General features: G+C 43.1%; 1 protein-coding gene across 3 annotated transcripts in view; it reads left to right on the top strand.

Moving 5' to 3' along the window:
- Window positions 1-11,943: 11,943 nt before the first annotated feature.
- SNRK (SNF related kinase) overlaps window positions 11,944-13,009 on the top strand; it is an 87,095-nt gene continuing 86,029 nt past the window's right edge. For 2 of the 3 annotated variants that reach the window (XM_039525157.1, XM_039525160.1), the window contains exon 1: window positions 11,944-12,199. The gene's annotated coding sequence lies outside the window, so the exon portion shown is untranslated. Of the gene's footprint in view, window positions 12,200-12,377; window positions 12,394-13,009 lie in introns of those variants that run through there. The other variant, XM_039525159.1, reaches the window with a different exon arrangement.

The following is a 13,009-nucleotide window of genomic DNA, read 5'->3' as shown; positions in this document are numbered from 1 at the left end:
GTTAAAACTTTACTTGTCATAACCAATACCATCTGGAAACCAATAATAGATCCTGTAACACGGCTGTCATGTGCTCATAGTGAGAGAGCTGCTGCATTTTGCACTAGCTACAGTTTCTGGTATGATTTAAGGTATAACCCAATATAGAGCATGTTACAGTAATCTAATCCCAAAGTGACAAAATGCATGTATTTCAGTAACAAGGGTCTGCATCCAAAAGAAACTGTCACAATCTCCTTATTTCACCACCGAGACATGAGTGGTCTGAACCATAGGTGCTGGAACGAGGGGTGCTGGCTTGAAGTAGTAATAACAAACACCAAATAACAGCTTCTACCTTCAGTACCCCACTATAAAAATTGTTTCAGCACCACTGGTCTGATCTAGTGGTCAAAGCAGGAGTCAGGCTGGATCAGATACTGGGAGGTCAGCGTCCAAGACAGGCCAGAGGGAAAACCGAGAGTCGAGCATCAGGAGGCAGGCAGGTTCAGGTTACCAGGAGATCAGCAGCAGAAGACAAACTTGAGAGCAGAACCACTGATCAGTAACCAGAGTCAGGCTGGGTCAGGATACCAGGAAATCAAGCCAGGGGAGCAGGAACAGGAAGCACAAGGCACACAGTCCAGAGCAGGGTGGATCCAAGATGAAGAGGGTCCTGGCATCCACATGGGCTTCTGCAGCTGTGCCCCCCTGCCAGCCCAGCTCTGGAGGCCGGCGCCTGGGGTTGAACCTTGCAAGCACTGCAGAGTTCCCGCTCTCGCAGCAGCTTCAGATGGCCTGGGGCCCCTTCATTGGCATCCAGGCATTGCCAGCTTAGCTGAAGGAGCAGGCTTTGGTCAAGGGATCTGACACTTGAATGGCTGCCATGACCTTCAGGTGGCAGGTGATGTAGATCACATTCTTGGAATCACCAGCAAATCTGAATGCGTCAATCATGAACCAGAGGATGTCCTACCAGGGCTTGGGGGGTTAGGAATGCTGAACTCCTGGTATCTGACCCAGCCCAACTCCCGTTTGATCACTAAGTCAGACCACCCACATCCTAGTCATGACAGTTTACCTGGACAACAGGTCTGGTCCTGTGCTGAGTTTAAATAGGAGCTGTGGACCAATCAGGACCCCCAGCATCCTGCCAATCAGGTTCCAGGACTGGAGTCCTCTATCAGGTTTCAGCTTCTGTCCTAGCAAATGTTGGCAGGTTGCTGGGTGGCAAGTTGGTGCTTACTAGCTGCTACAAGTCCTGTAGACCCAGGTTTAAGACCTGCGGTCCCTGACATCTGGCTAGCAAAATATGAGAAAAGGACTTCCTAGAAATTGCTGCTCTTTGTGTAATGGCAGATAGGAATTCAATAATAATCCCAAGACTGCAAACCAACAAATGGCAGGCACACATCCTCAGTATTAAGAGGAAGATATAATCTTTGCCATATCTTCTGGTTGCCTCCCCTAACCTGCTAGCATCACCTCACTCTTATCTGGCTGAGCTTCAGCCACCTAATTCTTGTCCAGGCCTCATTCTCCCTCAGACATTCAGCTAGGTGTTCAACAGCACTGGCCTTGTAATGTGAGCTAGCAATGCAGAGCTGGTTGTTGCCAATAGACTAGAAATACTGCTGCAACTTACTCCTGCAAATCCTCCTAACAGCCCTGTGTACTAACTGAATAAGAGGGGAGGCAAGATGAAACTCCACATGATAGCATTCAGCACCACCGCTGAGAATGCTCAGCAAGGAAGGAGTGGAAGCACCTGGAGAGCAACCCCCTTTGCTCTTGTTGCTGTCCACAGGAGACTCAATGGTACCCCATGATCAGTGGCATTGTAGGCTGCAGATAATAAATATTTAATACACCTCTAACAATATTAGCATGGTCACTGGAGTTTATGAAAAGTAATTCATTTATGTCTGTAAAGAGTTACAAGATCCTTAGACAAAAGGTGCTATAGAAGCATGAAGTATAGGTATTAAATATTACTTTTTACAATTGTCTGTTTACCTCACACACTGTAATAGCCTGAAGTCTGCCAGTGGAGGTGAACTACAGCAAAGATCAAAACAGAGCTGTCAGGAAGCAATTTTCCCCTGGAGAGAAGAGAGGAGAATTTCTTTTCTTTAAAATCTCCTTTCCTGCTGGCATCCATTGAAGCTTCTGTTGGAATATTTGCACTTCAAATGCTGTGTCTGGTGTAATACACTCTTAGGGCTTCCCCATGTATCGGACATGCTGGGTAAATCTGAAACAGTTAAAATGAAATTAAGAGTTTTATTTTAATCTGCAATGGCCATGGAATTATGGCCCAATTTTAAAACTTGAGTGCCCGATGTTAGCCTCCTAAATTCATCTTTAGACTCATAAATCTTCTGTTTAGTAGCCTAACTTTAGGCCATCCAAGCTTGAAAATATTGGCCTATATCCTTAGTTCACTCTGTTATGTCTAGATGTTGCATGAGTCTCTAAACAGTGGGTGTTAAGAAATACCATATGCTGCAATACCAAGTTACAACAGGGTGAGCTAAGGACAGAGCGTCATCCTTAACTTAGAATTTCCTTCTCTTTTCAGAATGGTGTTACAACTTTTAGCATTACTTAAATGCATGTTTTGTGCTTTAATTAACTTCAGGCACAAATGTTTTATCTAATATTAAAGCTGACATAGAAAAATAATGACGTTCACTGTCAGCACAAATAAAACTGAAAGACAATGAATCATTGACTTGTAAACTGTAATCAGTTGAAGTTATTTGCCTCTATAAACTTAGATCTTTAAAAGGCTAAATGTGATTTTAAATGGTTACAAAATAGAGAGTAGAGATACGTTAAATATGGATGACAAGAATGAGGAATAAAACCAGTGAAAGAAAAGCCTGTATGGTCACCATATTCATAAAAGATTTGGAACAAGGGGTAAACAGTGAGGTGGCAAAATTTGCAGATGATACAAAACTACTCAAGATAGTTAAGTCCAAAGCAGACTGCAAAGAGTTACAAAGGGATGTCACAAAACTGGGTGACTGGGCAACATAGTGGCAGATGAAATTCAATGTTGATAAATGCAAAGTAATGCACATTGGAAAGCATAATCTCAACTATACATATAAAATGATGGGGTCTAAATTAGCTGTTATCACTCAAGAAAGAGATCTTGGAGTCATTGTGGATAGTTCTCTGAAAACATCTACCCAATGTGCAGCAGCAGTCAAAAAAGCTAACAACACTGGAAATCATTAAGAAAGGGATAGATAATAAGACAGAAAATATCATATTGCCTCTATATAAATCCATGGTACATCCACATCTTGAATACTGTGGTCGCCCCATCTCAAAAAAGATATATTGGAATTGGAAAAGGGTCAGAAAAGGGCAACAAAAATGATTATGGATATGGAACAGTTTCCATATGAGGAGAGAATAATAAGGCTTGGACTTTTCACCTTGGAAAAGAGACGACTGAGAGAGGATAGGATAGAGCCTAGAGGTCTATAAAATCATGATGGCTGTGAAGAAAATAAATAAGAAGTGTTATTTACTCCTTCTCATAACACAAGAACTAGGGGTCGCCTAATGAAATTAATAGGCAGCAGGTTTAATACGAACAAAAGGAAGTATTTCTTCACACAACGTACAGTCAACCTGTGGAACTCCTTGCCAGAGGATGCTGTGAAGGCCAAGACTATAACAGGGTTCAAAAAAGAACTAGGTAAGTTTATGGAGGATAGGTCCATCAATGGCTGTTAGCCAGGATGGGCAGGGATGGTGTCCGTAGCCTGTTTGCCAGGAGCTGGGAATGGGCGACAGGGGATGTATCACTTCATGATTACGTGTTCTGTTCATTCCCTTTGGAGCACCTGGCATTGGCCACTGTAGGAAGACAGGATACTGGGCTAGATGGACCTTTGTTCTGATCCAATATGGCCGTTCTTATGTTTCATTACACGAAACAGAAGTGACAGTGAACACTTCTGAGTCAGCCTAAGGAGAGAAGTTTTTTTACAAACAAAACCATGTCTCTGACCAAGTATCTCTGTCCATCACTATCCATCTAATGCAGATGCAGTATATCATAAGTATTACAACAACTTCAGAAACTTTTCATGTCATAGATTGCAAATGACTAGGAAATACATTGTACACATGTCCTGGCTCCCATCTCTTCTTCAGGTGGAATCAGTAAAGCCTCAGTCTGTCTTGGTGAATGTAGTACCTACATCTGTGACCACTAAGTGTAGAATTGACAACATGAAGATGCACATCAAGTCTATGTTTGTGGGGTGGGATCTCAGAGCCTCATCAGACATGTGAATACTATGTATTTAGGCTGATCAAAATGTTTCCATCACAACATAATTTCTCTCAAAAAGTGTCTGTTTTCTGCATAATATTTTGAGTTTTAGTTAAAAAAACACAAAAATTTTTTTGGCCAAACCCCCAAATATTTTGTTTTTTGAGGTCAAAATTTTGTGCACAAAACAAAACCCATTTTTCAAACAGGTCTAGTGTGTATACACAGGAGGATGGATAGGGTAGGTTGAGTTCTCTGTCTCACAGTGGATGGGAAAGGCACTGTCTTCAGGCTTTCTATGGAACATAAGAAGTGAGCTATTGTGATTGCTGTCCCATATTAGGAGTGTAGGTTGTGACGGATTTGGGTCTGTGGAGAGTAAAATACAAGATGTTGATATCTCTGGCCTATAATGGGCAGGTGGTCAAGAGAAAGGCTGGTGGTTGAATGGTGGTCTGTAGGTCAACAGGATAAGCGTGGGAGCAGGTAGTAGGGGTCTGTAGCCCATACTGGAAATGTAGATGGATTAGCTTAGGTATGGTTAAGGAGGTTTCTGGCTTATAGAGAAAGGCTCTTGAATGTTACAGAAAGAAAATCAGCTTTCTATGTTGAGTAATTCATTTTACTGCTTTAGAAATTTGTAAGACTAAGAAATGCAAATGTACTTTTGATGTGCTGATTACTTTGGGGTGCACAAAAACATGAAAAGTAACTGTAATGAAATATCTCCTGGGTGTCTTGGAACATACAAAGGGGACACAGGAGGAGTTCCCTAGGAAACAAGAGATGCACTCCCAAGCATTTTTAAGCTTGGACAGCTGACAGCTAGTCAATTGAGCTCTGAACATCATTGCTAGAAGGTATGTGATTCAACTGAAAAGTGTGGTTGGTAGGATTAAATGTGGAGAGCCTTAGATTTCTGAGAGAACCTACAAGGGAAGCAGGGTGGATAGATTAGTGTCCATAAATCCTTTCTGAAACCACTGAGGGATAAAAGGCTGATCAGTAGTTTATCCAAAAAAGGTGGCACCTTAAATAAACTCTAAAAAAAAGATTGTAGGGCACAATTCTGCCACTTAGGTACAGACCACATTGGAAGCAGCAGAAGTCACACCATTTGTCCTGGAGCCCCCTGATACCCAGGGGGAGTGTGTCAATTGCACCACACTCTGGCAAGGTGTAATATGCTCTGCTTTCTGTAGCCGGTCAGCTCAAATCCATGTCCTCTTTGGGCTTGTTTAGGAGAGTGTAGACAATCTAATTGTGCCTGATGCATCTATGGGGTGCAGAGGGGAAGAAAATATCTTGCTGGCCAGGAAGAGGGTAAATACAACTTGTCCTCAGTAGTTTTCAAACAGCTGTCTGAGTGCGATCAGTGGTCCTTGGAGTCCCTCTTGGCGGTTCACAGTATGAAACATTTTAAGAATCAAGCAGTTGGAGTTTGGGATGTTAGGAGAGGAGGTGATCTAGGAGAGACGCTCTCATTTACAAAGGTGTCATAGAAGTGAGAAGTTGGAGAACTATTGCTCATAAACTCCCACACCTTGTTCCGAGATGGTTCCTGCTTAGAAACAGATGTGGCACTAAATCAAATACAAGTAATAAATGCATTTAATAGCTAGATCAGTATAATTGCTTGTCTCGTCAGCTAGTAAGCAAAGAGCACAAACAAGTACCACAACAGTTTTATTACATGTTCGTGCTTGTGTTTCCTTGAGACCGATGATGTAAGCAAACTGTATGATATAGTACACTTCAAACAAGCAGTTAAAAATAAGAGTTCGCAACAAGCAATTTAAAACAAATGTTGGGAGAATTAGGACTTCAAGAAATCTTTTCCAGGTTAAGCTCCAATTATATTTTACAGATTTGATGGGGAAAATAAGATGATGTGAACCATCATACAGGATATTAACATTTAGAAAGACTTCCTTTAAATATCTTTTCTCTTGTCTCCTTGTAAGATTTGTTTCAGGGAAGTAATATATACGACTATCTGTTAAATCATCAGGCATGACTCTGTATGGAAACTTTTTGCATGAGTGATTGGTTGTGAAATATCCCCACCCTTTCTTAGTTCAAGCAACATATAAGGAATGTGCTTCTTATTTCTCAAGTAGAGTATTTTATTTCTTGCAGATAAGAGTGTAAAATTCTTTTTGAAGTGCTTGAATATTAGTAAATTATAATTGAGATGTTAAATATATTTCTGACAATCTACTACGGTTTTAAAAATATTGCATGGGTTATTACAAGGGAATGCATCTTTGATGTTACATCAAGATATATTAGGCTGTTAAATCATGTAAAGTAAGCCCTTAGATTTTTTTCATTTTACAGCATAGCACATTGTGCGTCTTATGGTGTAGTGCAGGGGAAGTGGACAAGAAAAGGCTGAAATAGTCTGCCAAAGTCAGATTTTTACTCAAATTATTGGGTTTTTACTGATGTGAGAACAAACGTTGACCCTGAAGATAGATCTTCGAGTAAAATTTCACCATCAAAAGTAATACAGCAAAGTTTAAAAAACAAATTCTTGTAAAACATTTCTAAAATGAATACTGTCATAGTCCTGTGGGGCAAATACGGCTACACAGATGGTCATTAATTACTTATATAATTAATGACCATCTGATATATAAATAAATAAATCAAGGGTTGAAATAGAGGGCCTGATTTTTCCATTCTTATACTTGCTTAAAACTGATGTAACAGAATGGAGAATGAAGCGCTCAGACTTTGCTGGCTAAAACTAGTCATGGACTGTCTCTGGATCAAAGGCAGAGGAATTGCCTCATGCTACAACTTGCTCAATTTTAGCCCTGAAAGAAATTTTTCTTTTTGATTCATAGTTGTGTAGTTGTGGGGGAAAGAGCTTATAGGGCTCAATATGATGTCAAAGGAGTGTCAGCATCACTTTCGAGACATCAGTGATGCATGCATTTCAGATATAGAACAGTCATGCAAAAAGACAAAGAAATTCACAAATTTATCTTCAAGCTTGACAACCCGTTAAAATGAATGAATAGCCCAGTTACGAATCAAAACATCATGTTTCTTTTTTTATATCATAGCTGTAAATGCTAGTTGACAGTGATTGGACAAGAGGTTGTTACTGTTTTAAAGTAGAAATGGAATTTAAAGTTCTGTGTTTAATTAATTACTTTTGGCTTTGCCTTTTATTTTGAATTAAAGATGCCTTGCCTGGAGATTTAAAAGAGAAAATGTGTAGCTTTCAATATTATTTCACTTTGTAGAATCTGGGTGTTAAAGAATATACACAAGAATAAAAGATTCTTTGAAACATTAAAAAAATGTAGTTTTCTTTTAGCTGTTCAAATAAGAAGGTATTGTATAAGGTTAATTATTTTGCGTTGTTTGAATTTTCATCTGCTACACTGTGTGTCAGATTTTATAAATTAGAAGTCCCTGCAGTTGCACTGCTTTTTAAAAAAGTATATTTCTTTCCAGCAGTTCTTTCTTTTTTTCTTTTTCACTTTACTGAATGCCTACTCAGAATGTCAAGGCCATAGTCGCTGCAGTCATTTTAAAAAAAATTGAATTTTTCCTTTGCAGCCTGAATTGAGAAAATGTGTATATCTACTGGCAACTTTGTAAATGAGACTCTTGCAGAGTAGGCCAACTGAATTCTTCTAATATTCCACATACCTAAAGGCACTCACAGAATGAGACAGAATGAAAGAAATGAAACTAACTAAAGGGCTAAATTAAGACACAGCCCAGCTTGGGTGGAGGTGGATCTAATTCCTCCAGGGCTTCTAGGGAACACAGGCCACAGCAGGAGCTCTGCTACCCTTTTAGAGAGTGCAACTAATGCCTCCTTAAATTATTGAAACTGAATACCTTAACTTGCTTTCAGCATTTCATTCAGTTTGGAGAATGAAACAATTTCACTTTCACTTTCTGGTTCTCATGCACTAACACTAGCTAGTCTCGTGACTAGCTCTTTTGTTTACATTTCCAACACTGTAGGGGGATGTTTAGCTTTTTTTAAAAAATGATTAAATATAAAACAAAGCAAATCTTTCTGTTTGTATTATGTTTTGTAAGCTCCCTCTTTTTATATTTCAAAACCTAACAGTTAAGCCTGTAAATTACCTGATGCTGTCCCTTTTTGGTAAATATCAGCTATATCATGAAACACTTTTTCCTGTGTAAGACATGATTACTGTTGCTGCATGACTATAATTACACTCAAAGACTCAGTTCCAGCATATCAAGCTTTCTTTCTAAGAAACTGCTCCTTTTTAAATCAATGATATTATGTTGTTTGTTGAGACATGAATTACAGGGATTCAGCCACACATCTTAATGCTCCATCTTGTCATTTTCTACAGTGCACTGTATCTACTTAAAGTTTCTGACAGGTCCATAAAAAGAACTGATGCTGTTAAAGCAACCGTGCATGTTGGACAATGTCCTGAGGCCACTTCATTAACTAATACATGTGTTTCCTTATACCTAAAAATAAATAACACTAATAATATTGTAAAAGATTTTAAATATTTGCCTTAATAGGATATGTTGATCATACGTCATTTACAAAGTGCCACCGTAGTGTATATAGGTCATATCTTAGCCAGTAGCACTTATGCCTCAGTAACACACATTGGGGTTAAGTGATTTGTCATATAATCAGAATTCTAATTTTCTTTCTTTCCTGCTTATACGAAAGACATTGACGTAAGCCTGATTTACAAAAATTAATTGCTATTGTTTGTGTTGGAGCAACCAACATACTATTGATTACTTCCTGCAGTTTAGTTTAGTCAACTATTATTGTACTAAATAAATATAAATAATCTTTCTTTGTTATAGTTCTTTTTAATTGTTATAGTTTATTTTTAATGGCTCCTGCATTTGCTCTTCAGAATCCTGAGGATTCACCTTAATTTCCTCTACTAATGTTATATTGCCTCCTTCCTTCAGAGTCTATGCTTTGTTAATCTGCCTTCTGGCCATGGAAAACTAGATAGGAACTATTGAGGGGCACAATAGCAACGTGTTGTCTCCCTCAGAAGCCTTTTCAAACTTTCCAAGATCAGGAAACAAAAGACAGTACTCCAGAATCACACTCATGGCAATATATCAGTGTTGGGGAAATTCCATTTCCACAACTGGCCTCTACGTTTTCCTTAGTCTGACTTCCCAGGAGAGTTATTGGGAATCCTTCTTAAATAATTGGGGCCCAGCCTTAGATCATAATTGCAATGAAATGCAAATTACCAACTACGGAACCATCCCTAACTTTACCATGTTTAATTAGTTTATCACGTCAAGCACTTTAAGGCATGCCTGTGGACACTGTTTTGCCATCTTCCCTTAGAAGACCATATGCTGCAATGCCTCAGCCCAAAGGGATAATGACATCATACTTTTGGAGTGAGAGTATTCTTCATTCTTTATGCATCCCATTTGCTGAGGCTACCAACCAAGATGCCAATTTGTACTATCTTATGCTGGTTTTGGTAACATGAACTCCTGTCAGCTAGCAACTGGACTGAGACTACAGGCTCATTTCACATATATCACTGAATGGCTGTCAGAGATTAATGACTTTTTGTGGTTACCCACCCCTAATTCAGACTAGTAATTTTGAGATGAAAGGTGGCCCATTTCCTGAGTCATCCAATTTCCACTCCCATTGTGTTACTTCATATCTTCTGTGTCTTGCAGACTTTCAGTATACATCCAAAAAAAGGCACTCTATGATTCCTTTGGATATTTACTGCAGTTCCTGCTATGCCATTAAAGCCTGACATGCTAAGAATTAGTAGTTCTTGTGACATTTTCAAAGCTACTGTATGGTTGGGTGTTTTACTTATTATTTGCATACTTTGGTCATTGTTGCTGTGTTTTTCCAAATTAATACTGCATTCCCTCCTCCCTGAATAAAAGTTTTCTTTGTATTACACTGTACTTGTGAGTGAAAAAGTATTGCCTATTAGGGGAGACCAGGAGGGGTATTTAGTTTTTCCAGGTTTCTGGGTGGGGGTTCAAGACAGTTTTGTTTTTCTAGTTTTAAGAACCCCCAGATATTGAACCTGGCCTTGTTGCTACTGACAAGACCTGGCAGCAGGTTTACGCTTGCACACACTGCATCAGTGGCAAAGCTGAGAATAGAAGCTAAGGGTGAAAACCTCACCCTGAACTCCAACTCCTTTACACCAAGTAAAAGAGGGAGTGGCATGAAGGTGCCTCAAAGCCCTATACCAGGGGGCCAGGATGGGGGAGTTTGGCTGCCAGTGGGTGCACAGCACCCATGGAGAAAAATTAGCAGGTGCTCTGCACCCACTGGCAGCCAAGCTCCCCCCTCCTCCCCTCCTTCTTCCCACCCAGTGCGCCGCATCTCCACTTCTCCCCCTCCCTCCCAATGCTTCCCACCCCCCCCTCCGCCTAACAGCTGTGTAACAGCAGTAGGGTGACCAGATGTTCTGATATTATTGGGACCATCCTGATATTAGAGGCTTTGTCTTATATACACAACTATACACCCCCTCCCAAAAAACTCACCCATGGAGTCAATGCCTATGCATGAGAGCACCTTCCCTCTAATCTCATGACTGCTTAGTTTGCTTAAGAACCTCTCATATGGGATCTTGTCAAAAGCCTTCTGAAAGTCCAAGTACACTATAGCCACTGGATCACGATGCTTGTTAACCTCCTCAAAGAATTCTAATAGGGATGGTGTCCCTAGCCTCCTGCTGTGGCCTGTTTGCCAGAAGCTGGGAATGGGCAACAGGGGATGGCTCACATGATGATTACCTGTTCTGTCCATTCCCTCTGGGGCACTTGGCATTGGCCACTGTCAGAAGATACTGAGCTAGATGGAGCTTTGGTCTGACACAGTATGGCCGTTCTTATGTTAAAAGATTGATGAGGCAAGATCTCCTTTAACAAAACCATGTTGACTCTTCCCCAACATATCGTGTTCATCAACGTGTCTGATAATGCTGGCCTTTAGTATAATTCAGGGGTCCCCAACATGGTGCCCGCAGGAGCCATGGCGCCTGCCGGGATGTTTAAGTGTGCCCGAGTACTGGCCTTCGGATGAGAATCCACCAAATGCCACCAAAATTCGGCAGCATTTTGGCGGCGACGCTTCTGAATGATGCCGCTCGCTGGTGACATTTCGGCAGATGCTCGTCCGCCGCCACGGTCCTCCGTGGCTCATCATCTGGCGCCCGCCAGAGGAAAAAGGCTGGGGACCACTGGTATAATTTCAACCGATTTGCCTCATACTGAAGTTAGGCGTACCCGTCTGTAGTTGCCAGGATTACAGCCGGACCCTTTCTAAAAATCGGTGTCACCTGAGCTACCTTTTCTTCTAAAAGTCTCACACCTACTTTCACACACACACACACAATCTTCCCATCTTAAGGAAATGTACCTTCTTCCATAGTAACGATCCGACACGTGGTAATACAGTGCTGCAGTGTTTGGCCATCTTCAGCCCGGCCCTCCCCTAGCCCGGTCCTTTCCTCACCCTCCAGCTCCCCCGCGTCCTGACCCTCCCCTTAGCCGGGGTGTGACGGCACGACGGTGGCGCCTCCCTCCGGCGCATGCGCAGCGGCGACCCTTTCTCTGTGCCGGTTGCCCCTCCCCGGCCCCGCCCCCAGGTCTCGGGAGCCGCCGGCCGTTGTTGTCAGTGCGTCGCGCTCGGAGTCGCCGCAGCGGCAGGAGCCGGGGACGGAGCAGGCGGGCGACGCCGGGCGCGGGACACGCAGAGCCGGGCGCGGGCACAGGTCGAGCCGCTCCCGCCGCTGTTTCGCTGCCCCGCCTGGGCCCCGCGTCTCCCGGGGGCGCCTCCAGCTCCCAGCGGGGGGAGCGGCCGGTGACAGGGGCAGACGCCGCTGCCCATGTGGGGGGGTGGCGTGCGGAGGAGCCGCTGCTGCGGGGGTACGTTCCTGGCGCGGCGCGCGGGGTCGGTGTCCCGCGGCTCCCGGCCCGGCTGGGCTGGCGGAAAAGTAGGAGCCCGTTCGCCGGGTCCGGCCTGCCCGCCGGGGCCCTGGCTCCCTCCCGGCCGGGCAATGGCGGCCTCGCCCCGGGGAGGCTGCGGGGCCCAGCGGCGGGGCAGTTCCCTGCGCCTGAAGGTCGGTGCTGCCCGGGCGGCGGGAGCCACATGTCGTGTCTCCTTCTCCCGGCTTAGGCCGGCCGGGTGCGGGTTGGTGCGGGGCTGGAAGTGCCTGGGCAGGCGGGTGTGTGACACGACTCCCCCCCCGGTCCCGTCCCGCCGCGCGCGTGTGTGTGTGACACGATGATCCCCCCCCCCGGTCCCGCGCACGCGTGTGTGTGACATGACGACTCCCCCTTTCTCCCGCGCGTGTGTCATTTGTGGTACTATCATAAGCCAAACACGGGCAGAGCAGGCTCTAAGGGAAGAAAGTGAGGTGGAGTTCATCCTCACCCCTCACAACCTGTGGAGGACAGGGACACCTGTCGCGGTTTGCCTGTTCTATGTTTTGTGTTAAAAGGGTGAAATCCTAGCTAGAGAAATCCTAAAACCATAATCCTACCCACATTTTTGGGGGATGATACTGCCTCTTTCAAATTCTTTCAAACCAGAGGCATAGCTAACAGGTTTGTTCAGAGCCTGAGCTAGCATTCTTTCTTTGCTTAGAGGGAGTACCACTGACAGACAGACAAACTGTAGGTGTCTCTTATCCTTTGGCAACAGTTGTATAGTCATGCCAATAACATTATTTCATT

The sequence above is a fragment of the Mauremys reevesii genome, linkage group 2 (genome assembly GCF_016161935.1).
Source record: "Mauremys reevesii isolate NIE-2019 linkage group 2, ASM1616193v1, whole genome shotgun sequence".
Classification (NCBI taxonomy): domain Eukaryota; kingdom Metazoa; phylum Chordata; order Testudines; family Geoemydidae; genus Mauremys; species Mauremys reevesii.
The sequence above is the reverse complement of the archived record's forward strand: the minus strand, read 5'-3'. Positions and strand labels throughout refer to the sequence as shown.